Below are 26,552 nucleotides of genomic sequence, written 5' to 3'. Positions count from 1 at the left end.
TGAGCAGGGATGGGACGGAGGGGAGTTTGAAAAACACTCTCATTTAGAGCAATGTTTTGGTTTTGTTACATAAAAATAGCAAAATTAAAAATACATTTAGAATTCTCAAAAGAAGAAAGCACTCTGCTTTAATCTATTTCTTGTTGTACAGAAAGAAACTTGATATTTCTTCACAAAGTCTGAGCGCTGTTCTTGTACCAACTAGCTTTGCTGCCAAGAAAAACCAATTTTATATCATTAAAACAACCTAGGGGATTCTACACCACAAAACAAAGACATAATCCCCAGCACCGATTAAAGTTGTAGGGTTCTTTATACATTCTCTCACAATGTACAATATCTTAGTGTAAAATTCAAGGTCAATTTTACTGCTGCTCATTTTATTAATAATAGGTTGTGGTGATTACAAAAGTAGTGTTTTTGCTTTCTACACCATGAAACCACAGATAAGCAAAAAGAAGAAAATAAAAACATCATACCCCTAGTCACACTCCACTTAGGGAATGTCACCATTAAAATCTTGCTTATCTTCCCATATTTTTCTGTTCATATACTTAACTATACTTTATCACAATGAGATTGCATCAAATGTTTTATTTTATAACTTACTTACATGTGAATTATCTTCATTTTGTCTGCCACTAACTTTTTATTCTACCCACTCCATATTAAAATGTTCAGGATTGTCTTCGAACTATTCTTTATATCCAGTTTGTCCAACTTAAGATCCAATTCAGTGGGACACTGTAACTAGTCGTTGTATGTGTGTCATTTTTCAGTCTAGCACAGAAATCACCTCCCTTTTCTCTTTTCATGCCATTAACTTATTGATGAGAGTTAGGTTCAAGTTATCTTTCGAAAAATGCTTTAACCTGTTCATGAATTTTCATGTTATCGAGAGTCAGTAAGTTATTTGAAAGCCATGTGTGAACTAACGGCACAGGATGCCTATTTATCAAAGCTTTTGATGGAATCCCGAGAAAATTAATCACTGTGCTATCAGGGATACTGTGCTAATTTTTAAAAGATTGAATGTCCTCTTGATCTTTCTCCACCGGGAGAAGGACCTGGCGCATGCCTCCCTGACAGAGCTGTACCGCTCTTAATGAATGAGTATGAAAGTTTCTGAGGACAGAGTCTTAACTGTTACTTAAATGCACCTTCCTTGTGGTCTGTACAAAGCAATTTCCCCCATGTACTCTTTCACCCATCGGAGGGAAATCTAAATAAGAGCGTATTCCTGTTGGGCTGAGTAGTACCAGTTTACCTAAATTAATGTTTATTTAGTATTAATAATGTTTTCTATAGAGAGAAGCTGGGCTCTGTTTTCTCAAGGTTTTTGCCAAGTCTCATAAATCTGGGAAAAAGCAGTCAGTGTAACCTCTCCTAATAACCAAAGTGGCCACACACAGAATAAACAAGGGCCTAGTTTATAAAGTCGTCACTGAGAGACCCTATTGGAGTAAATTTGGATTTCTCAGTATTAATTTATGATGTGTGCAATGCACTTTGCACTCAAAAAAAAAAAAGAGAATAGGAAAAGAGTTTAAAAAAGGCATTTAAACGGAGCTTTAATACATTAATGCACTATTTAAATTTAACAACCACCCTACCCTCCAAAAAAAGAAAAGAGAAAGAATGTGTTTCTGTCAATTACAGGAGGTTGGCCAGGCATCTGAGTTGATCTGATTGGGTAAGAATTTCTGAACTTGATATACAACATCACTTTAAAAAGACAATTTGCTAAGTATTTCTCCCCCAAGTTTTTTTTTTTTAAATTTTTTTTAACGTTTATTCATTTTTGAGAGAGACAGAGTGTGAGCAGGGGAGGGGCAGAGAGAGAGAGACAGAGATGCAGAATCCGAAGCAGGCTTCATGAAGGCTCTGCGTTGTCAGCACAGAGCCTAATGCGGGGCTCTAACTCACCAACTGTGAGATCATGACCTGAGCCAAAGTGGGGCGCTTAACAGACTGAGCCACCCAGGCGCCCCTCCCCCAAGTTTTAAATAATTCAATTGCATACTTAAAATTTGAGATGTCATTTCTCTACCAATATAGATTTTTGAACCAAAAATGCCTAGTGAGGGGCGCCTGGTGGCTCAGTCGGTTAAGAGTCTGACTCTTGATAGCAGCTCAGGTCATATTCTCAGGGTTCCTGAGACTGAGCCCCACATCCAGCTCTAGGCTGGGCTCTGTGCTGACAGCGCATTCTCTCTCTCCCCTTCTCTCTGCCACTCCCCCATTGCTCGTGTTCACTCGTACGTGCTCTATCTCAAAATAAATAATATAAACATTAAGAAAAAATTGTAAATGCCTAGTGAAATGTTGAGAAAGTGTTCAGTTGTATCTACAATTTCAGTTATCAGCTACAGTTAATTCCATATGAATTTTATTGCCTTAAAAGTCCCAATTTATTTCTCTAGGCATGAAATTACAACCTTATTTAAAACTCCATAATAAAAACTTTCTGAAGATGTCATAATTTATCTATAAAAGACATAGACCACATCAGGGAAATAAGGAATCTAACTATCTCATGGTGGTCCTATTTTTTTGTAATAGTTCTCCATGGTAATACAACATTTTCCTCAATTTGCATTCATCATGGATGTCAGAGAGCAGGATGTAGACAAGGTTTAGAAAGAAGAATAAAGGCTTTTGGTATTTGTTTGGTTTCAGAGATCCCAGGAAGAAGTTCTTCATAAGAAAGGAAAGAGGGATGGCATTCTTAGTGTCTGAAAATCCTGTCAATGTTTTCTTTAATTTTACGGCTCCTTTTGTTCTCACTAGAAAGATTCCCAGACAAGCAATATGATGTGAATGTAATAACCTTTTCTCTTTTTTGGCTGAGTGATGGCTTCTCAAAATAAATATAACCCATCTTATACATATTTTTTTCCTGAATATTTCTCTCTTGAACCATACCCGGGAATTGAAAGGACTTTCTCTATGAAATGCCAAATGCCAAGACATCACCCACCTAATTCGGAAAAGTAAAGTCAAGAGCAAGTCTACTTTAAGACAATTTGCTAAATTTTTCAAAAAGACACCTTGCTGGCAACGTGGAGTACTGAAAATACAATTCATGGAAAAGAACTTCCGTAAAAGGGACAGGAAATTACCAGGAGTCAATCTTCTCACTGAACAAGATAATAGAGTGTGTTTAATAACTACCACCACAAAAAATCTGTTAGGGAGAAGGCCTTAAATTTGGAGGGAGATTGTAATATATTTGCAAATATACATCATTTTTTTAATGTTTATTTATTTTTGAAAGAGACAGAAAGAGCTTGTATGAGCAGAAAGGAGAGAGACAGAGAGGGAATCCCAAGCAGACTCTGAGCTGTCAGCATGGAGCCTGATGGGGGGCTTGAATTCATGAAGATGAGATCATGACCTGAGCCAAAATCAAGAGTCATCCTTAACCAACTGAGCCATCCAGGTGCCCCAAGAAGTTACTTTTAATGACTAGAATACAAAACTTTGAGAGACTGAAAACATATCAAGAAGCAGCACTTGGTAAACTTAGGCGTGCCTGGGTGGCTTAGTTGGTTAAGTATCTGACTCTTAATTTTGGCTCAGGTCATGATCTCAGGGTCATGAGATGGGGCCCTGTGCCAGGCTCCATGCTGAGAGTGGAGCCTGCTTGAGATTCTCTCTCTCCCTTTCCTCTTCCCATCCCCTGCTCACTTTCATGCCCCCCCCCCTCTCAAAACAAAACAACAACAAAAAAAGAATGGTGCACCTGAGTGGCTCTGTTGGTTAAGCCTCTAACTCTTGATTTCGGCTCAGGTCAAGATCTCATGGTTCATGAGATTGAGTCCCATGTCGGGCTCTGCACTGCTGGTATGTAGCCTGCTTGGTATTTTCTCTCCCCCTTGCTCTCTGCCCCTCCCCCACTTCTCTCTCTCTCTCTCTCTCTCTCTCTCTCTCTCTCTCTCTCTCAAAATAAAAATAAACTTAAAAAAAGGACAATTTAATCTACCTATTTTTATATAGTATTTTATAGTTTTGTTATATACACATACAACATCATATTTCACATGTTATACTATTTAAAAATCCTTTACTTAATTCTGCATTTAAGATAGTATGTCATGATACTGACACACACACAAAAAGTAGTTATATTTTCAAAATAAAAGCCCAGCATAGTTGCAGATACTATAGATAAAAGAAATAGAGGAGCAGTGGGCTGCAAGAACCAGTCTTCTCATACATTGACACATTTATATACGTGGAGAAATATACAGTGAAATCTCCAGATGCTTTTCGTAACACAGTGGCACACTTTTAAAGCAGGCTACCAAAGGATGTTGTGAATCTGTGTGGGTGCTCAGAGGAGTAGCAAATTTAACACGGACAATTCAAGGGAAGGGCCTGAGAAATAGAAAGGCCAAAAGAAGACATTTCGATGCAGCAATTAAGACGAAGACAGCGAGCCAGGAAAATATTCAGTCCTCCGGGGAAGGGCTCATTGTCAATGTTAAGAGAACTTGCTCACAGGCATAGGGTTCTGTCCGTCTTTTTAATCATCCTTATTTCTAACTATCTGTAAACATGTTTCTAACTATAGATCTACTACTAGTTACCCAGCTAAAAAGCAATTCAACACCAATCACAAATATATATATATATATATATATATATATATATATATATATGTGTGTGTGTGTGTGTGTGTGTGTGTGTGTGTGTGTGTGTGTAATGCCATAATCAATACAGAGGTAAAAAAAAAAAGGAAAACACTCACATATAGAAACACATACATATACACAGAGAAACATGCATTTATATTTCTGACATTGAGGTGACAGGATCTCATGAAATAGAAAAATCAAATTATTTTTTTCTTCTTGTACCTTATTTTTACATATTATTTCTTTCTCCTAATGTTTTACTTATCTAGATATTGCACATGACCGTATCAGCTAATTTACTACTTTCTGCTCATGTACTTGGATCAGAAATAATCAGAGTCAGGGACGCCTGGGTGGCTCAGTCTGTTGGGCGATCAACTTCAGCTCAGGTGATGATCCCACCATCTGTAAGTTTGAGCCCCACTGACAGCTCAAAGCGTGGAGGCTGCTTCGGTTTCTGTGTCTCTTTCTCTTTCTGCCCCTCCCCTGCTTTCTCTCTCTCTCTCTCTCTCTCTCTCTCTCTCTCTCTCTCTCTTTCTCAAAAGTAAATAAAAACATTTAAAAATTCTTTTGAAATAATCAGAAGCAGTCCTGGACATATAACATAGGTGACGTGTCCCTCCCATTACCTTCAAAAAGGTTTCCTCCATATGACCAACTCCCTGCTATGTCTCCCTCTAGATTTTAGGACTGTTTCAGCTGAGAGAATTCACAAGGTCCCAGACAAACCAGCCTGCTGGGGACTAGTTGTGGCTTTCACTTACTCAAACACCTATTATCTAGTAGATGGTAAATGATTTCAACCAGTGAATACAAATTAAACAAATTATCCCTGCTACTAAAGCCCGCTCCTGACTTGTTACCACAGCAAAAGATTATGATGATTTATTCTTTCAAGTTACGGAAACTTTATCGACAAAGTATCTGGTAGGAAATTAGGTTGAAAATGCAAAGGTGGGGAAAAAATTAACTCAAACTTGATTTCAAAATCATAAGAACTTCAGTGACAGGAACTAGTATCAACATGAGCCTCAGCCCTGTCTGAGATAAGAGCTCTATGCTATAACATTTCCTGTTTTTCTTTTCACTTAAAAAATTGATTTACATTCCTCATGATTCACTTTATTATACCTTGCTGTAGTTTTCTGTTCTGAGCCTTCATTTGGGGACACTGATAGCTTTCATGGTTGACTGAGAAGGAAACAAGGATGTAGTTCAAAAATTCTCATATGTGATTTCTTCTAATAATCCAGATAAGATCCACTGAGTTCCTTAGCTGAGGGTAAATACACATTTCTATAAGATGTTTGTTTTTAAAAGGAAACAATGTTTATATAGTTAACTGTGTTACTCAAATAAAAAAAAATGAGATAAAGTGGAAAATTAGTTCAAATCCTCTGACTCAGAGCACACTAGGGTTTATGTGCAGTTAAGATATACACATGAGAACACAGAAACACTCCTCTCAGTAAAATACATCTCACATGCATTGTTAAAAAAAAAGAAAAAAAAAGTAGTGCCTCTGAGTGAAAAATGTCATTGGAAACTTTGAAAAACTTTTACTCCAACTCTTAAAATGCCACATCAAAATGTTAAATGTCCTAACAGACAATGATAATATTATTTTCTACAAATATGCAAGTAACTCTTGCCTTCAGCCACGATGACGGTACCATGCATAACCACTGTGTATTCTAACTTCAAATTTCCAAAGCCACAGACAATTATACTGTGAATGCTAAGCAATATTCACAATAACTAGGCTGAGAGAACGGGAAAACACCGAGATGAAAGAATAAGATGTGGGAGTTTATAGTTGCTTCCCAGGGCTTTCCATTGGTTTTCACTGTGGCAGAGGCTGTTTGATTTTTCGATTTTAAGATTCAGGGGCTATGATTCATATTAGCATCAACTGGTTTAAATTTATGATTCCAAAACTATGTGCCAAGGCACCCCGGAGCACTACAGTGAACTCCCCCGGGTGCCGTCGGGTATTTGGAAATTTCAAGGTAAACACAACATCTGACATCTGTCAGACACTACGCAAACTACTACATGAGGTATTTTGCTGTTTTGACATTAGAGAGTGCAACATTCCTTTCAAGGATGTCATAGCTGGGTGAAGCTGGGTTTCCAGAAGGTCATGTGATCAAAAAGCAAGTGCCTCCTGAAAATCCATGTGGAACAGGGAATGAAGTTGGCAGCATTGTTTCCAAGGTTTAAGAAGTTGTGTACATACGCACCCAATATGCACACACACACACACACACACACACACACACACTAACAGTTATTTATGAATGAAATAAAAATATTAATTTTAATTTTTGTTTCAATTTAGGTTATCAGGACATAAATAACTTCCTAAGTTGTTTGGCCATAACTAATATGTTATTTGGCTGCAACTATTTACTAAACAGAATTCTTGGTTTTTGTGTGTTGGCCTAGTGGTGCCTTAAAAATATTACTGAGCTGCTAAAGATACCACAAACTGAAAAATTCTGGAAACTTCTAAGTGCTTTTCTAGAAAATTAAGAAAATGCAGTGCTTCAAGTGAGATCACCCACCAAATCATTCCTGAAGAAAAAATTGTGTATGCCATATACTAATCAGTTTACCACTTGAATCTTCAAGCTTCATTCTGATACCTCCTTTACTCATCCACATTTTCCCGCTTTTGTTAGACTTACAGCCAAAAGATTATGGTCATTGAAGCTTTTCTATATTGCTGTTTTCTGAGTTTATGTCTGAGTTCACTAGTAGGTAGAAGCCTGGTCTAACAATGTCCTCATTGTAGCACCACAATTAAGCCCTGCTGGAAAAAGTCCAAAGCTGACTTTCTTCACACTGACTTTCCTCAGTGGTAATCTTGTTATTTTGTGTTTCCTGAGAATTCCTTTCATTGTAAAGGTGGGATAAACAAAGTAACATTTCAAAATATGTTTAGGAACATATTTGTTCCTAAAGTTTTAAAAACAATTTAACCCAGTTATAATAAAAAAAGTTAAATATCACCTTGAACTTTCTTCAAATGGTAAACAATATAAATGAAATAGCAATGTTATCTGCAACAAAGAAATACACACACACACGTGTACACACACACACACACACACACACATGGAATTAGAGAGATGATCTGATATTACTGAAAATAAAAAACAAATAAGCTACATAAAAAGGAAATTGCCACAGAAATCCTTTATAAACATTGAATAGAGGAAATAAATTATCTGTGAAGTTTGTTGATTTTCTCATTCCTTCTTTTCGTCCTGCATAGTCTGTCTTCTTTCCTTACTTTGGAAATCTTCAATAAAACCAGGTAAACTTCCCCACATTTATGCATACTGCACTACTAGGCATTTATCCAAGGGATACAGGTGTGCTGTTTTGAAGGGACACATGCACCCCAATATTTATAGCAGCACTATCAACAATAGCCGAAGTATGGAAAGAGCCTAAATGTCCATTGGTGGATGAATGGATAAAGAAAATGTGGTATATATATACAATGGAGTATTACTCAGCAGTCAAAAATAATGAAATCTTGCCATTTGCAACTACGTGGATGGAACTGGAGGGTATTATGCTAAGTGAAATGAGTCAGTCAGAAAAAGACAAAAATCATATGACTTCACTCCTATGAGGACTTTAAGAGACAAAACAGATGAACATAAGGGAAGGGAAACAAAAATAATATAAAAACAGGGAGGGGGACAAAACAGAAGAGACTCATAAATATGGAGAACAAACTGAGGGTTGCTGGAGGGGTTGTGGGAGGAGGGATAGGCTAAATTGGTAAGGGGCATTAAGGAATCTACTCCTGAAATCATTGCTTCACTATATGCTAACTAATTTGGATGTAAATTTTAACAAATAAAAAATAAAGTTATAAGAAAAAACAGGTAAACTTCCCCACATTTTTGCATATATAAAAAATTCCTATAAATCCTTTCTAATTCCAAGTTAAAACAAAACAAAGCAAAAACACAGGTAAATAACAACAGTGTGACATTCTTACCAGAAATAGATTATGTTCAAAATCAGTTCCAAAAACTATATAGTTCCTCATCAGAAGGCTTAATAATTAGACAAGAATATATTTCAATACTAGTTAAAATTGACTTCACAATGGATTTGTGTGTACATGTGATGACCACACAGGTATGCAGTTTTTAATTTAATTATTATAGTTTATCTGAATACGATTCTTCTACATCCTCAAAGCATCTCACATAATGATTTTTGCATTAATAATCTATATTCAGTTTATTATATTGAATTCAAGGTTCTAGGACATCTTAAGCTTTTATACTAGACTTTTCCTAAAAGATATTAAATAATTTTTATTTCATATTATAAAGTCATAAATCTTAGACCCTCTGTAAAAAGAATGAAAAGTTTTCTGAACTTACTTCGATCAAAATAATGAAAAAGCTCACAAAACTAATTTGAAAAAAAAACCAAACTCTTACAAATATGGTATATGCCCTGAGTGCTTTTCTTTACTTCTAATTATATCAAATGTTCATTATCGTATGTATACTGTGGCCTGATAATAAAATATAGGAAAATGTCATCATTGTACAATTTTTTTGCTTCCCTCTGATTTATTAACCATTTATCATCATTGTGATCTCTTTGTTTTGTTTTCATGTTTTGTTTTACACCTATACCTAGTTGTAGGAAAGCATTTGTTTATCCAAAGAAAGTGCTTTTTGATCTTAGGTTTTGATTATTTCAACTACCTGTTGGACAATTTTTATTGAAATGTGCATATAAGTAATGACTGAATTGACCTCCTACTCATTATTTGGTTAAGCCAAAGTGGTATATGAAAGGATCATTGTTAACCATATGCAAGTCAAAGAGATTTCAATATATGCAACTAAATTTGATCTCGGGTAAAAAAAAAAAAAATTAAACAATTTGGCAGGTGAAAGACATCCCTGCTCTTGCCCCAAAAGGAATTAGTTTATAGCATGAGGACAACATAAACCTATGTCGGGGTTGTGGAGCAGACAAGTTGGCAAAGATGAAAATGATCTCAGGCAGACTGAGTGTAAAAGGTTAATTATATCTTATAGTAAAAGAAAACTAAGAACTATTTATGATGCTTGGAAAACAGTGAAACAACAGAATATTAACAGTGTATGATGGCTAGTAATAATTTAATAACAGAGGAGTATTGCTTCTATGATGTAAGCAGTGCAACAATGTATTGATAATCTCATTATCAAAATAATTTCTATAAAAAAGTATGGTTTAGAAAACAAACACAAGTATGGATCCACATGAGAAAATGATCGATGGCTTGTAGTTGATATGGCAAATTTTATTCTGTGAAACTCATGAGATAGTAGAAAGCGCTTGGAAGGGTTGTCAGTCTTTTGCTCTCCTTCCTACGAAAATCAAAGTCAAGCAGTCTCAGAAATCGGGACAACTTGCAATTGTTCATATTGAGCAAATGTCAGAAAGCCATGGCTGCTAATTCTGAGGGAGCTAAGTAACTATTTACAGGTCATTTCTAACCTAGTGACAACATCAGGCATCATAACGAGTTCACACTGTATTTGTTTCAGTGAAACACAGCAGTAAAGTTATATAGCAGAGACCCAAACATCATTTGTAATCCAATATGGTTTTGAATTGATCATGTCTATAAAAAATATTGCAAGAGGTATGGACACGGATTATCCAAAGACTGCTGGCCTTGATAAACTATCATGTAAGACTGCTCTCCTTTCGTCACCTCAGTCCAAAGAGATGGCTGCCTGGCTCCTGTTAGCACACAGTGCCTCCCGCTTGCTTCTGACTGCCTGGCCCCCAGGCTGGGATCTCCCCTGCGCCTGCTGAACTGAGATATTCTCGGACGTTATCGACATGAGAGAATTTCTAAATTCCAAACTCTCTCCATGCCCCATTTCCTTAAGACTGTCTAGAATATACATTAATTAAAGCTCAGATAGTAATAACTCGTAGGGGTTGATAATACTTACCTTTTAACCACACTTTATTTATTTTTGAAAAGGTGGAACAAAACCTGAAAGAAGAGAGGGGAATAGGTAGGGAGCTACACCCTTGGTATCCCATCAAACCTCACACAAATACCACCGTGCGGGGGGTCTGCCACTTGCTCTGTGCCAAGGCTGACCAGACTTTTACTTATTAACACTTCAGAAATGAGCTTGTATGAAATGCACTTGCCTAGTTTATCCGTGCTTTTTATTGCAAATGAAGTAATGGTCAATGTGACAATGATTTGAAATACAGTAGGACCGACTGTTTCCTTGTTAATAGGGAACTAGAAAGGCAGTATAAAGTGTATTTTGTAAATGTACCAGAGAGAACCATAAAACTGAATAAGCCCATTGACGAGAATACAATACAAGGTGATAACTTTAGGTTAGCCCTAAATAATAGACAACCATAAAAAATAATTAGGTTTAAACACATAATCTAGAGAAAAGACTAAAAATCTTTTTTCCGAAAAAAAAGCATTAATCTAAAGGGAATTTGGCTAAGGTTTAGATTTGCTTAAAAAATATACTTCTCATTTTAAAATATGGCATAGCTTGTCTTCCTACTTATAAGGAATTATGTCATGTTATTATTGGCATTTCCCTTCACGTTTTATCACGCTGATTACTTTAAAATGATGTAATAGTCTTTCTTATTTTGCAAATGTTTTTCCAAAATTTTATAATAAAAACTGTCAAATATACATAACAGAAAAGTATACAACAAACATCCATATCCTGATACCTCGATTCCATAAGTAAACTTTTCTATATTCACCTTAATGCATATCTATCCATCCTGCCAAGCCATCTGTTTTTTTTTAATGTTTTTCAAAGTGAGGTGAAGATAACAGTGCATTTCACCCATAAACACTTTAGCATGACATACTTTTATTTTCCCTTGTAATTTAAAAATATGTTGCTAAGAGATAATGATAATGATGTCTTGCTGTGTGCCGTATCACTAGGAGGCTAGTTAACTTGTCCATTACAGCTTAGTGCTTATGAGGCTATGGTCTTAGTTTTAATCTCCCTAATGGGTCAATTAGTTATTTTCCTTGGGTACATATTAAATCTCTAATCACACTTAGTCAAAGTGAAATTTAATGCATTTTGAACAAGGAAGTAACATGGAAGAGTACACAGATCTTTAGTTACAGGCAAATCTGTGAGCAGCCCCTAGTGATGATGTTAATTAACATATTTTGCGAATGATTCATTTGTATATTCAGTGACTGTGAAACATTTATTATTTGAAAAAAGTATAATAAAATAATTATGGCTTATTTACCTTCAAGGTACATCATATTTACAGATATGAATGCTTTATTTTAGATATTTATTTCTAATGCAGGCTAGCTCTTCAAAAGAATGCAAATTATTAGAGTCTAATATTACCATAGTGATTTTTGCATCTATCATAGGACAACGAGTAAACAGTCCTTGATTTATCATTAAAAAACAGAGGCACCTTAATCAACAATTTGATGCTGAGCTGTTGAATATATGAATGAGCAGTGTAACTGATCACACTTATACAATTCCCTTTATTTTACCTGATGTGCCTTTAAATCCAAATTTATCTAGATTTATATATATATATATATATATGTATGCATACATATATATGCATATATATATGCATACATATATATGCATATATATGTATGTGTGTATATATATAGATAGATTTATATTTATATATGTATGCATATATATATGCATATATATGTATGCATACATATACATACATATGTATGCATATATATATATCTAGATAAATATAAATCTAGATATATATGTATGTATATATATGTATGTATATGTATGTGTGTGTGTGTTTATATATATATATATATATATATATATATATATATATGCTTAGAGATGCTACATGTGTACAGAATAAGGCATTAAGATATTTACATTTCACATTATGTCATAACATAAGTAATTCTTAAGATAATAAGCAGCCTCTAACTTCTACGTATTTCATGGAATGCTGGGGCTGGTTCAACAAATAAATGAATTTTCAAGAGTACATTTCATAATGGTCTCTGGAGAAAAACAAGTCTCTCTTCAAAACTTAGGATCTTGATGAATTCTAATTCGATGTGGAAAAATTTTCAGATGCTTACCCATTTAGGAGCAAACTCCATCCCCTGATGTGTCATTTACATGTCCCTCCAAAGTTACTGCCTACCTGTCAACCATATTCATTCAGTATAAAGAATACATATAAAAAGATAGCAAGCAAAGGTTAAGAAATTGACATTTCTTTTTTTTTTTTTTAATTTATTTTTGGGACAGAGAGACAGAGCATGAACGGGGGAGGGGCAGAGAGAGAGAGAGACACAGAATCGGAAACAGGCTCCAGGCTCCGAGCCATCAGCCCAGAGCCTGACGCGGGGCTCGAACTCACGGACCGCGAGATCGTGACCTGGCTGAAGTCGGACGCTTAACCGACTGCGCCACCCAGGCGCCCCGAAATTGACATTTCTTTATGAAAAGGACCAACCCGTCTACCAAGAAAAATCATTAGCATAAGACATTGTAAAAAGAAAACAGTTGTGCCATGTGAATGTCTCACAGACTACAAAACTTTTCATGGAAATTCCCACAGGAAACCTACCACATAAAGCAATGGTTCTAACACATTTTGTTTGGAATAATGATGCCATTAACACTTAGCACTACAGTTCCCAAATGGAAGTCAGTTTGTGTAATGGTTTACTCTTTATAAAGATAAACACAGTAAGTCACTGTGCAGAGAGGTTGACAAGCTTCAGGAATAAACACCACTTTAAACATACACAAAATCTCACGATCCCTGACACAAACCTACTGTTTTAGTCAGTTAAAAAAAAATCTGAGTTTTAGTTCTGTTTTTTCATTTTATAAAAATAAAGATTATTCATTTAAAAAAATGTTTATTTATTTATTTTGAGGGAGAGCGAGTGAGCAAGCAGGGGAGGGGCAGAGAGAGAGAGGGAGAGAGAGCCCTGACGCAGGGCTCAAACCCACGAACCATGAGATCATGACCTGAGCCGAAATCAAGAATTGGACCCTCAACTGACTTAGCCACCCAGATGCCCCTAAAGATTGTTTCTTAGAGGCTTGGAGGTATAGAGAAAGTCAATACTAAACATATGACCGTAAATAAATAATAATATCAAACAAGGGAACGATTTTGATGTTAATGTTAATATACTGATGTAGGTTAAATGAAAATAACTTGAATGGAAGATTAATACCTTCAGAGTATTAACAGAAAGATTTTTAGTTTATTTCCCCAAGTGAGACGAAGTTTCTAAAAATAGGTTATACAAATATATAAATAAGTTAACAATTTGGTATCCCTAAACAGATCTCCACTATATAGTTCATGGATCTTTCCACCACCATTTGACCCTTGCCCCAAACCTTACGTATATTATCTAAAGTGCTCACTCTGTTATTCTGATATCTGGGTCTTTTGCACTGTGATTCAAGATGATCTGCCATTTATTTATTTTTTTTTAATTTTTCTTTCGCGAGTCTTATAAATCAATGAAAAGCGTCAATTTACAGCTCTATGTGGATCACCATGACTTGGGAAACCAAACGAAACCAACAAACAACAATATCTCTCCTGGCCAGGGGAGTCTTTCCTTCCCCAGCAATATGCTGCCCTCAACTTTTCACTTCAGTTGCAAAACACACCGGTTTGCCACATCGCCTCAGAAGTTTTTCTTTTTTCTTAAAAGCAAAAGCTCAGACTTCCTCAGTCTCTCACAGATTACTTTCACTTACTTCTTTCACCCATTCCCACCAACTGTGCCCATTTTGTCCACCTGCTTTGTTAACTACAGCACTCCTTCACTGCAGCCGTTGGATTTTCCCTGCTTGACCTTAGTCTCCATTAATCCCCTTTGGCCACACTTTTTGGCTGCCCTTTTTTTCCTACTCACACTAGACCCTAAAGTTAACTTATTTTGACAACAACTGCTCTTTCAACTCAAAATTTTGTAACCAGTTATAAGACTATGAATCAACTGAGGGGATTGTAACCATTAGTTTTCCATACCGCCATCTCCAAATATTCTTTCCATTCCAACAGGCCACAGAAGGGTTTTCAGGAGTCTAGATTAACCATGAAAACATTCCAAGTGGTAAAACTCAATAGAACCAATTTCAACCAGCCACTGATTTTAAAGCTAGCTCCCAAAGTCACAGTACCACACTCAAATTTTCTCCATACTTTAATCCTTATTGTCCTTATCATCTATCTAATTCCTGGACTATCACAACATTTCCCAAGCTCATTTTCCAGCCTCCCTCACTTCATTTCTCCATTTGTATACAAACCATATTCATGCTCTGAAGGTGTTTTGATAAAATTCATTGGGTGGGCAGTGAGAAGACTTTCACTGTTTAACTACTAACTTTTCAAGTGTTCAGTGTCCTTCCACAATGATCCAAAACTTGATTTGGGATTTATCTCTCACTATTCCTATAGGCTGTGAGTAAAATGCTATCTTGGTCTCACTTAATCATCATATTTTTGAACCATGGTCTTGCTATGTATGAAGACACAAGTGACAGAATGTATGTGATTGGATGTAGCTGCACAGTAATTTCTGTGAGAGCAGGTCAAGAATACAGGTGCTGCATTCTCTCCCTCACACTAATCTGCAGATGATAGGACTTCAGTAACCATCACATGACTGGAGAAAAGAAGGGGAAAAGGCAGGAAAGAATGAAGTGAAGGGAGGAAAGAAGGAAGGAAGGAAGGAAGGAAGGAAGGAAGGAAGGAAGGAAGGAAGGAAAGAAAGAAAGAAAGAAAGAAAGAAAGAAAGAAAGAAAGAAAGAAAGAAAGAAAGAAAGAAAGAAAGAAAAGAAAATTCGAACTTTAAAAACACAAGCCATCGGGCGCCTGGGTGGCTCGGTTGGTTAAGCGTCCGACTTCGGCTCAGGTCATGATCTCACGGTCCGTGAGTTCGAGTCCCGCATCGGGCTCTGTGCTGACAGTTCAGAGTCTGGAGCCTGTTTCCGATTCTGTGTCTCCCTCTCTCTCTGCCCCTCCCCTGTTAATGCTCTGTCTCTCTCTGTCCCAAAAATAAATAAACGTTAAAAAAATGTTTAAAAAAAAAAAAAACCCAAGCCATCATTTACATTATAACTGTTCCGGAGATACCATACCTATCAAGTATTTCCCCAAAATATATAATTTATGGATAAAAAAACTGAACTGAATGCTATTTTATTAAGTTGCAAAGACTAGCGTTAAAAAATAACTCATAGCTCTATTCTCTGATCAACTGTGATAAAATTAAATTTTCAAGACTAACAGATTAATGCCAAACCACTTATCAATTTGCTTTCAAAAAAAACAAAAAAAGTAAAACATTAGATAAACAGAAGGGGATAAGTGTATCCTTTCTCAAGGATGTGTGAAAGAAGCTGATGTGTTTTTTTAATTTTTTTTTTAATTTAATGTTTATCTATTTTGAGAGAGAGAGAGCAGAACAGCAGAGGGGCAGGGAGAGAGGGAGACACACAATCTGAAGCAGGCTCCGGCTCTGAGCTGTCAGCACAGGGACTGATGCGGGGCTCAAACTCACGAGCCATGAGATCATGACCTGAGCCGAGGTCGGACGCTTAACCGACTGAACCACCCAGGCGCCCCAAGAAGTTTATGTATTTAAGAGATGGATGCATATGCGGTCAGAGTGGCAGAGGTGGCTATTAAGCATGAGCATGAAATTGTGGGACCGGAAAGATGCTGGGTTAGAATCAAGAAAAAGAGAGAAAGAGGGAAATAAACAGATGAATTAGATCATAAGTCAGGCGGGAGGAGTACAATAAAAACTGTAAGAACCAACAGAGACAGAGTTATAGTGAGAGCTCCAGAGCAAGAAAATGCGTGAGAGACATTGAGATTTCACTCTGGAAAAGGGCTTAGCGAGGAGGGAGTTACAGGACAAGAGGGGAGATGCAGCTTGCCGACTTTGCCTGTAGAGACAGGCATGGTCTCTGTAATGAGTACCTCAGGGAATAAAAAGGCATCATAGCAGCGCTGGAGGCCACAGCACCCTCTTAGACAGGACTGGTGGGATTGCACCTGGTGTTCAGACTCAGGGACCTCATTATCCAAAAGGTGAAGAGAAGCTGGAAGGAGTTCAGAGACATGATGGAAGAATGATTAAGATGCGGAGAAAAATGATTTACGATGCAAGATTAAAGCACTAAACAAGCAGTAAGTTTGGCTGACCCACAAGTTGATGGGCAAAGGAGCTATCTATAAACAGACAAAAGACATAAATAACCTAGAGGAAAAACATTATTACGGAACCTGGTACCAGGAGGAGCAGTTTATGGAGAACAATTGTAATAAGGCAGAAAAGAAGACAACCCTAAGTTACGAAGGGAAGCATAAACATACAAGAGATAAATCTGCTTGCCTGATAATGGAACAGGGCACTATCCTGGGAAATAGCTGATATCAGTCTGTATGTACAAGATACAACCAACTGGACCACACAGATGTTACCACGATTCTAGAAGACACAATCAACAGAATAAAGAAATATCAGAACCATACTAACAATTTGAGCTCGGTTCTCAAAAGACTCAAAAATTTAGCTTCATCCTCTATAATTTGTTCCTACGATGGCCTTATTAATTAATGACTTGAAATGTAAAGTAATTGAGCAGCTTCTAGAAAGGAATAAAATGGGGTAAGTCCTTTACTGCTGCTTCCAGTTAGTCTATGTGTTGGTTTGCAATATGGTCTTTTTAAAGATTAAAACATAAATGAATCACTTATATAATTAGACACGTGGGCAGATATAAAACCTTGATATCATCATCCCTGTGGGAGTGAGACAGCTCCTCACAGAAGGAAACAGAGGATTCCCAGGTGGAACTTCATCCATAATACCACACACTGCTGCATGTCCGTGGAGACCATCTGTGTCTTTCCTATGAATCACACGGGGATACCCATTCTATCATAAGTTTCTTTTATTAAATAAAATCAATGGTGGGCACCTGGGTGGCTCAGTTGGTTAAGCATCCGACTTCACCTTAGGTCATGATCTCGTGGTCCATGAGTTTGAGCCCCGCGTCGGGCTCTGTGCTGACAGCTCAAAGCCTTGAGCCTGCTTCGGATTCTGTGTCTCCCTCTCTCTCTCTCTGCCCCTCCCCTGCTCGCTCTCTGTCTCTCTGTCTCAAAAGAAATAAACATTAAAAAAAATTAAATAAAACTCATGGCACAGATTTCAAGATTTAAGGAAAACTCCTGATGCTCAATAGAAAACGGAATCAAATAAAATTCTGATACTGATGGGAGTCATATTTCCCATGTTTTCATCAAAATTTTTTACGTGCTTGACAACTTGAATCGGATAGCAATTTTCAATTTGTAAAACACGTGTACGCTTCTTAGCCCATCTGAACCTCACCCTTGAAGTTAGGTATTATTAATTCCCCACTCTATAAATAACAAAGCTGAGAAGAGAAGTTACTCAGAAGCCAAAGTCAGGCTGACAAGAACCACCAGTAGCAAAGACCGGCATCTTCTGACTGCATGGCCTGTGATCTATCCACTACACTGTATTTCTTATATGATTCCTGTCCTCAATCACTGCCCATGTCGGGCTCCGTGTGGACCGTTCGGAACCTGGTTGGGATTTTCGATCTCCCTCTCTTTCTCTGCCCCTCCCCACTTGTGTTGTCTCTGTCTCTCTCAAAATAAATAAACTTAAAAAAATTTTTATAAATAAATAAATAAATAGAACAAAACTTAGTTGCTTAAGTTTCCAGAATGTGTAGACATTTGTTTTTACAGAAGGGCATATCATAGTTGATTAAAATACAGCTCTTGCCACAGTGGAACAAGATGGTGGAAGGCTCAGGTATATTTCAGCATTTGGAACAAGAGGACATTCTGATGTGAAGTGGGGTGGAGAGAAAACAACACGGCAGAGGTATACGAGGAGGGTGAGGCGCAACTTGAGGAAGAAGAATGTGGAAAAATAGTGGAAGCTCTGTCAAGTTTCCAGGAACTCAAAAACAAGCACATGCACAAAAAGAGACTTGGCAACTTCTTCCCAAATGCACCAAGGAGCAATCTGCAGAACAGAAGGTTCCAGTAGCTGAGAGGAAATACACTTAGCAGAGGCAAACATCATCTTGGAACCGGCTGAAAGGAAAATAACATTCAAAAAGCTCAGATTCCTTGGAAGACAGAAGTAAAGGAACTGGGTCAACTATGGAATGTCACAGGACAGAGGTTTAGAGGCTGAGGATATCCCAAGCAGTGAGCTAATGACCTGGAAAGGTCTGAGAGGCCAGGGACAGGAGAGGGAAAAGCAGTATATTCTAAAATGGTAATTTACAGTTTGAAGGGAAGGGGAAAATTTCTAAAAGAAACATGCAGAAATTAAAATAGAGAAGGAACAAAGACAAAATTAAAAGACAGCCTTTGAAAGTGCCTCTCTAAGAAAGTAAGTTAATATTTGTGCATTTGAGAGCCTGAGCTCTGGAATCAAACCGCCTGGGTCTACATCCCATCTTTACCTCTTAGGAGGGAACTTGGGCGAGTTATTTAATCTCTTTGTGCCTCATGTTACTCACCTGTGAAAAGCAGAAAATAGTATCAGTCACTACACAGTAGAGTAATAACTCAGTTAGAAAATTCTTGCAAAGAACACAGTGCTTATGAGAGTAAGCAGTAAAATAAAACTAAACTTCAAAAATCATAAGTATTTAGAATAGTTGAAAATAAGAAATGAAATCTGAAAATTTAAAAAAAAAACAGAAAAAAAAACAAAGGCTATCTATAAAAATGGTAAGCCTCACTGGAAAATAAATAAGAAAGAATCAAGTGTCCAACAGAAAGGAAATATAAAGAGAACGAGAAAGATGAAGATTAAGGCTACTCTTTTTGAATGTAATGAAAAAATGAGAGATGTTACTTAAAATTTATCTGATCCAAGGCAATTTACTATGAAAAATGTAAATTCATGGAAAATGGGCAATGCAGCCCCTTATTTCTGAAAGAACCAATTCAGAAATCCAGCTTCAATCATCCAGAGGCACCCTTCTTCTCATTCCCAGAATTGCCTTCAACTAGCCAAGTGTTTCAATCCTGATTCAAGTAAATAATCAAGCATTTCATGTTGGAACGCCCTTTCAAAAATACTGAAGAAAAGTAATTGTGCCTATCTTCCAAATATAAATTGAATTAAGTCATAGACGCTTGTTCTAACAAAGAAGTCTTAAGCTTTCACTATATTTACTTTTTAAATGGAACAATCAATAGAAACAATAACCAAATTTTTTGACTGCCCACTGTGTGTTAAAGCCAACATATTTCATTTCAAGCTCCTATAGGTAGATACTATTTTTAACCCAAATTAGCGTGAGAAAAAGTTGATATTCAGAGCAGCTAAACTAGCATTCCAGGTAATATAGTCCATCAGTAGTAGAGTGGATTTCAGTTAAGGTCTATCTAAAGTAAAATACTGCTCTTTTAACAATGTTTCTATATGAAAGTCATTCTTGAATAAATAACTTGAACTGAGCCAACACACCACATGATGCCAATCATCCCAGATTTAAAGTAGTTATTTAAACCAGTATTTTTAAAATGATTTTTAATTTTGGCCAAAAAAAAAAAACCATGAAATTTACCATCATAGCCATTTTTAAGTGTATAATTCAGTAGCACTATGCATATCCACCTTGTTGCCCAAGAAATATCCAGAACCTTTTCATCCTATAAAACTGAAACTCTTTACTGATTGAACAAGTCCCCATTTCTCCCTGCCCCTAATCCTTGAAACCACTATTTTTCTACTTTGTATTTCTATGAGTCTGACTACCTTAGATACCTCATATAAAAGGAATCATCTAGACTTTCCCTTTTTGCGACTAGATTATTTCACCTAGCATAATGCCTTCAGGGTTTATCCATGTTGTAGCATGTAACAGGATTTCCTTTTTTTTTTTTTTTTTTTTTTGGCTGAAGAGTTTTTCACTGCATATACATACCACATTTTGTTTGGCCATTTATTATGAATAATGCTGCAGTGAACATGGATATGAAAATATCTCTTTGAGATCTTGTTTTCAAGTCTTTTGGACATATATCCAGAAGTGGAATTGCAGCATCATGTTGTAATTCTATTTTCCATTTTTTTTTTTTTTTTATGGAAACTCCATACTATTATCTTAAGCTGCTGACCATTTTACATTTCCATCAACAGTGCACAGGTTCCAATTTCTCCATACCCGCACCAACACTTGTTATTTTTTGTTGTTTGGATTGCAGCCATCTTAATGGGTGTGAAGGGATAGCTCATTATGGTTTTGATTTGAATTTCTCTATTGATCAGTGATGTTGAGCATCTTCTCATGCTTGTTAACCATTTTTCTACCTTCTTTGGAGAAATGTCTATTCCAGTCCTTTGCTCAATTTTTTCAATCAATTTATGGCTTCTGTTGTTACTGAGTTATAGCAGTCCTTTGTGTATTCTGAATGTTAACCCTTTTTCAGATATATGATTTGTAATTAGTCTCTCCCATTTCACAGGCAGCTTTTTCATCTGTTGTCTCCTTTGATGGACAGAAGTGTTTACGTTTGATATAAGCAAAACCAGTATATTTTTACCCCAACCTGTGTCTATCTATCTAACTCTTGTGAATATGGGCAACCAAATTTCATGAAAACCAAGAAGATAGGCAGAATTTTTGAACTATTTAGCTTTTAAAAAGTAACTGCAAGGGGAAAAAAATGCGCTTAATCATTTTTAGTTCTCATAGTCTGAGCATGTCACCAAGCTGTATTTGATTTTCATGTTTAAAGATGCCTGGACTTTTTTCATACAACACAGCCTCTAAATATAAGCCAATTACTTCATCTGTTCTGAAGCGAAGAAACAATGACTCGATCCAAAGTAGAAGGAAATTTCAGTGTTACATGTTGAGGGACTAAATGTCAGTCCTCAATCAATGTGGCATATAAACTCTGTAGAGTACATTTAATATATTACTTTTGGAAATGTTCAGGATAATATTGATAGAATAAAATTTTAACTTTAAATGCTGATTTTAGAATGCAGAACCTATGTAAGATTCAACTCTACTGTATTTTGTTTACATCTGGCCAACAAAATGTGGTCCTTTACTCAGGGAGATAACGATGTAATTTTAAAAAATGTATACAAACAGCTGTATTTTGAGCAGAATGTAAATGCTATAAAAGATATAAATATAAATGAAATCGTTACAAAACCTTGTCTTGATTGAGATGGGAAGGGAATGGAGTGGAATCAATGACAATTCATAGTAGGGATGTCATTTAAGCTGGAATTTGAAAGTAAAATTTCAAGAGACACTTAAGATATGACAAAAGAAGAGAAGTGATGTCATAGTTTTATGTGGCTAAAATCACATGATCTAAGCTGCAAAGTCAGATTACAGCCAAAGGCATTTAGACTGGATTCTGTTATCACTTAGGGCATGGATTAAATGACAACAGTGGCATCTGAGAATGGTTGATAATGAGGGGATCACATTATCAGGAGAAAACCACGCCTTGCCCAGAATGGTTTCATTTCTTATGGTTTTTCAGTAACTTGATACATATATACATCAATACCTAAAAATTCACATACTAAGTCCACTTCAGGTCACTCTCTTTAAACAAAACAAGAGCCTCGACCATTCCTGATCCCTCTCATATAAAACAGGAACAAATGGGTGATGTAGGAATCGCAAATTATGAAGAGAATACGTGCTTGAAAAGAAATATGTAGAGATACATAGAGATATATGGATATATGTCAAAGGAAAATCCTAACTGGTTCACAATTTAAAAAAATGTATTATCTCCATAACATAAAATTATATAAATACATATTCAAGCATATTACATGCTTCAGTAGTTTTTTTTTTTTATTTAATTTAATGTTTATTTATTTTTGAGAGACAAAGAGCGTTAACAGGGGAGGGGCAGAGAGACAGAGAGGCACAGAATCCAAAGCAGGCTCCAGGTTCTGAGCTGTCAGCACAGAGCCCAATGTGGAGCTCAAACTCACGAGCCATAAGATCAAGACCTGAGCCGAAGCCGGACACCTAACCAACCTCTTCGGTCATTTTTAATCAACAGAAGAAGGTGCCAAGAAAATGATTAACAACATAAGCGAATTTAATAACTATGAATATCTAATTTGGTTCAAATGGGTTTGCTTTCACTTTTATCCAATGCAAGATTTCATATACATACTTATACACATACACACCTATATATACACACCTAATGCTTAATGTTTTAGTTTTGCTTAAATTATATATTTTTCTGAAAGACCTTGATCTTGCGAAATGCAGTGTTCTTACCCAAGATAGAGGTTTTAGAATGCAACATCCTAAACTTGTTAGGGTTTAGGATTAAATGAGAACAGAAATATGAGTTAGGAGACTATTAAAATAATTCAGGCAAAAGATCATGAAGGTTTGAATCATGATGTTGGCAGTGAGAATGGAAAGGAGGGAAATTTTTAAAAAATCTTGATGAACTAAGTGGAAATAGAGAGCAGGGGAAAGTGATCATAATAGCAGCTAGCACTTTTGCAGGGATAACTAAAGAACAGACATTATCCTAAACTGTGAATCCACTGATTTATTTAATCCCCACAGTAAACCTATTAAATACTCTCATTACCCTATTTTATAGATGTGGAAACTAAGAGGGCTAAAATAAGGTGTCCTAAGCTATAAGCCAATAAATGACAGTCAGGATGGGAACACAGGCTGACTAAACCCAAAACACATGTTCTACATTACCTCAGAGATGCCTATTGTATGAAATGCAGATTATTTATCGTGGTAAATAAATGGGATTTATTTATTTGTGGTACAGAAACAAAGAAAAGAGGTTAAGAAGTTTGGTAAAGAAAACAAAATATTAAAAATTCGTGTTTTATTTTACACATTTGTGTTTGAAGGCCAGAAAGATATGTAGATTAGAAAAAAAGACAAGGAGGTTTTGTACAAGAGGGTATAACAGATTATGACCAAAGCAACTGATTGTACTACTGTCTGATGAATGGTGTACAGGTGCTGTGAACTTGAGGATAAATTATCAGATTTTCAAAAGTTGGATGAAAAATGTCCTGAAATCAACACAAATGAATTGGCTCTAGGGAAATAGCTACCAACCGTGGCTGGTGAAGCAGAAGTATTTCATTAGATACAGGTAAATAGAAACCACCATGGAGATGGTAAAGCACAAACAAGATTATGCATCATTATGTAGGACACGACATCAACCACATCAAGGCACGAGATGTTACAATAGTTTTTTTGGGTTTTTTTGTTTTTGTTTTTGTTTTTGTTTTGGTAGCTTAAAATGCCTGATCTAGAGATCTAGGCTGGATACATGGACAAGTGAGACCAACAGTGTCTGGAAATATGGAGGACAGTCAAGGGTGGAGATGTTCTAAAGGAGACACAAATAATTTCAGTCAGGGTGAAGAAAAGAAATAAAAGAGCTAGAATAGGAGTTTCAATTATTAAAAGTTTTCACCTTTAGAAGATAGCAAACTTTTCCATGAAGGTGATACTATTGTTGGAGATCCATTTGTTTATATATTAGTGAGAATATGATTATTTCCGCCTAAAATTCCCTAGATTTGTTTTTATGCTACCATAGAAATATCCTCAGGAAGAGTTATTAGTATTTGAGCTCTACCTGTATAGAGAGACAATCAAAAGACCAATACATATGAGAAGGAAGAATGTATTTTCACATCTATTCACCAGTTAAAAAAAACAAAACAAAACAAAACAAAACAAAAAAAAAAAACCAAACATATAAAACCGGGAATTATCATTCCAGGAAGGTTGGAATTTCCCTCTACAGGAAAATATCCACAACTGAAAGATGAAATGCAATAAATAAATACATGATTAAGAGAAAAATAAGACTGCACATCTGCTTCCTGGTAGAATTATGATGAATACATTGGGAAATGTTGCTTTTGGTTTCTATTATTAAAGGTGACCACATCAAGAAAGCATGTGATTGTGTAAAAACGTTATCTTTCTTTGTTCACACCCTGATGATAAATGGCAAGTAGCAACACTTTAGGTAAGTCTACACCTCCTACAAAGAGCTATAAACAACAAACCAACAGCCGCACTGCGTCATGTTAACATGAGTATATTGGATGAGGACATTTATTTTGGATTAAAGTCTATACTATAGTTGAACAGTTTAACACCATTTTGTACCAGAGCTTCTTATTTAAAAAAAAATGTGGAAAGGGATGCATGTCTGCCCACATAATCTACCCATTACTAATCTATCCATTAGCATTTTGGGGTGGGGGATGAGTACAGTTAGACATCAGACCCACACCAGACCCAGAGGGAGCTTCATCCTTTCTACAAGCTACTCAGAACCAATTGTCCAGGAAATGACCAACAGCAAATATTATACAACAACTTCTAACAATGTTTAAGTATGATCTTTTTTTTTTTTTTAATTTTGAAATAGCGGAGCAACTACTAAAAGCCTCTCGTATGATTTATAGAATGTGCATGGTGTGAAATGCCTTCAAATTAAATCTCTCATTTAGGTTTCTTGAATGATGAAGTTACCCTAAAACTGATAGGTAACAACAACTTCAGTCGAGGGTAAGCTCAGAAAGAAAAAGAAAGCAAATCAAAAACTTTGTACTTTTTCAGGTTGTCTGGGAGAATCCTCCTGAATGTCCTAAACCAATAAGGGCATTGCAAGGGACACTTCAGACATTCATCCTGTGGAAGAATCATTCATTCACTTAATACTTACTGAGCATCTGCTATATATTGATTAGCCATAGTGATAACATGGTGATTCAGGCCTATTCCGGCCCTCATCAAGCTTACATTATAATAGAGGACACAGACTAGAAAACAGGCAATTCCACGGGATGTTTTAAATGGGAGAAGAGAGTTTGATTCTGCACGTGCCTTCATGTTATTTAGTCTTGTCGTAAAGATGATATGAAACACTAAGATTGCCCTTGCTTGCCCCAGTGCCCTGATTCTTTTGTAATATTTTGAAAATTTATTTAATAAGTTCCCAAAACTTTATTAACACTTTGTGCCTCTCATCTACCATGTTAGTCTTATATATACACAAACATATATAAAAGGCATCGTATGCATAATATAAAGTATATGTAATCACACAGAGTATAGGTAATACATAAGTAATCTCTTATATACTAAAGGATTAACATGTTGTATTATATATATATATATATATATATATATATATACATACATATATACATATATATATATATGCACATTTATAGAGATTTTAGGGGAGGAAAAATAATTTTCCCTCTATCCTTCTTGGTTCTTGGCTAAGATTACCCTGTAAATAAAATAATAAAAAGATAGATTAACAGAAAAACCAACATAAATTTAATAACTTGTATACCTCCTGTATACATGGGATATAGCCAGGAAAACTGTGTAACTCCCTAAATGGCCCAAGCCACCACCTTAAAAACTATCTACATGTAAAGGTAAAAGAAACTGCTGCAGGGGGCAGTTAAGGGAGGTTACCAGGAAAAGCACAGTAAACAAGGGTATGGTCGTTATGCAGCTTTAAGTGCAAGCCTTCTCCATTGATAAGAGCTTCCAAGAGATTTAGTCATCCTCCTCTTCAAGAGGAGACAGGGAGGCACCTGTATAAATGGAGATGTCCCTTATAAAAATAAATTTCTCTTACAAAAGGATAACCTCTAGGTTTTCAGAGTTTCTCCTGAATCTGCCATCTCTTAAAAATAACCAGGTCAAGGTAATCCTTACACCAAAGAGGCATATTTTGGGGTGAAATATTTTGCTT

The 26,552-nt window shown here is 36.1% G+C and overlaps 1 protein-coding gene across 4 annotated transcripts in view; it reads right to left on the bottom strand.

Moving 5' to 3' along the window:
- Nucleotides 1-26,552, bottom strand: part of SEMA3D (semaphorin 3D) — a 201,247-nt gene that overhangs the window by 152,209 nt on the left and 22,486 nt on the right. The window contains exon 1 of one of the 4 annotated variants that reach the window (XM_058725242.1): nucleotides 17,104-17,208. The exons of the other annotated variants lie outside the window; for them this stretch is intronic. The gene's annotated coding sequence lies outside the window, so the exon portion shown is untranslated. Of the gene's footprint in view, nucleotides 1-17,103; nucleotides 17,209-26,552 lie in introns of those variants that run through there. 4 annotated transcript variants of the gene reach the window in all.

The sequence above is a fragment of the Neofelis nebulosa genome, chromosome 4 (genome assembly GCF_028018385.1).
Source record: "Neofelis nebulosa isolate mNeoNeb1 chromosome 4, mNeoNeb1.pri, whole genome shotgun sequence".
Lineage (NCBI taxonomy): Eukaryota > Metazoa > Chordata > Mammalia > Carnivora > Felidae > Neofelis > Neofelis nebulosa.
Note: the sequence above shows the minus strand (reverse complement) of the source record. Positions and strands in the feature narration are given on the sequence as shown.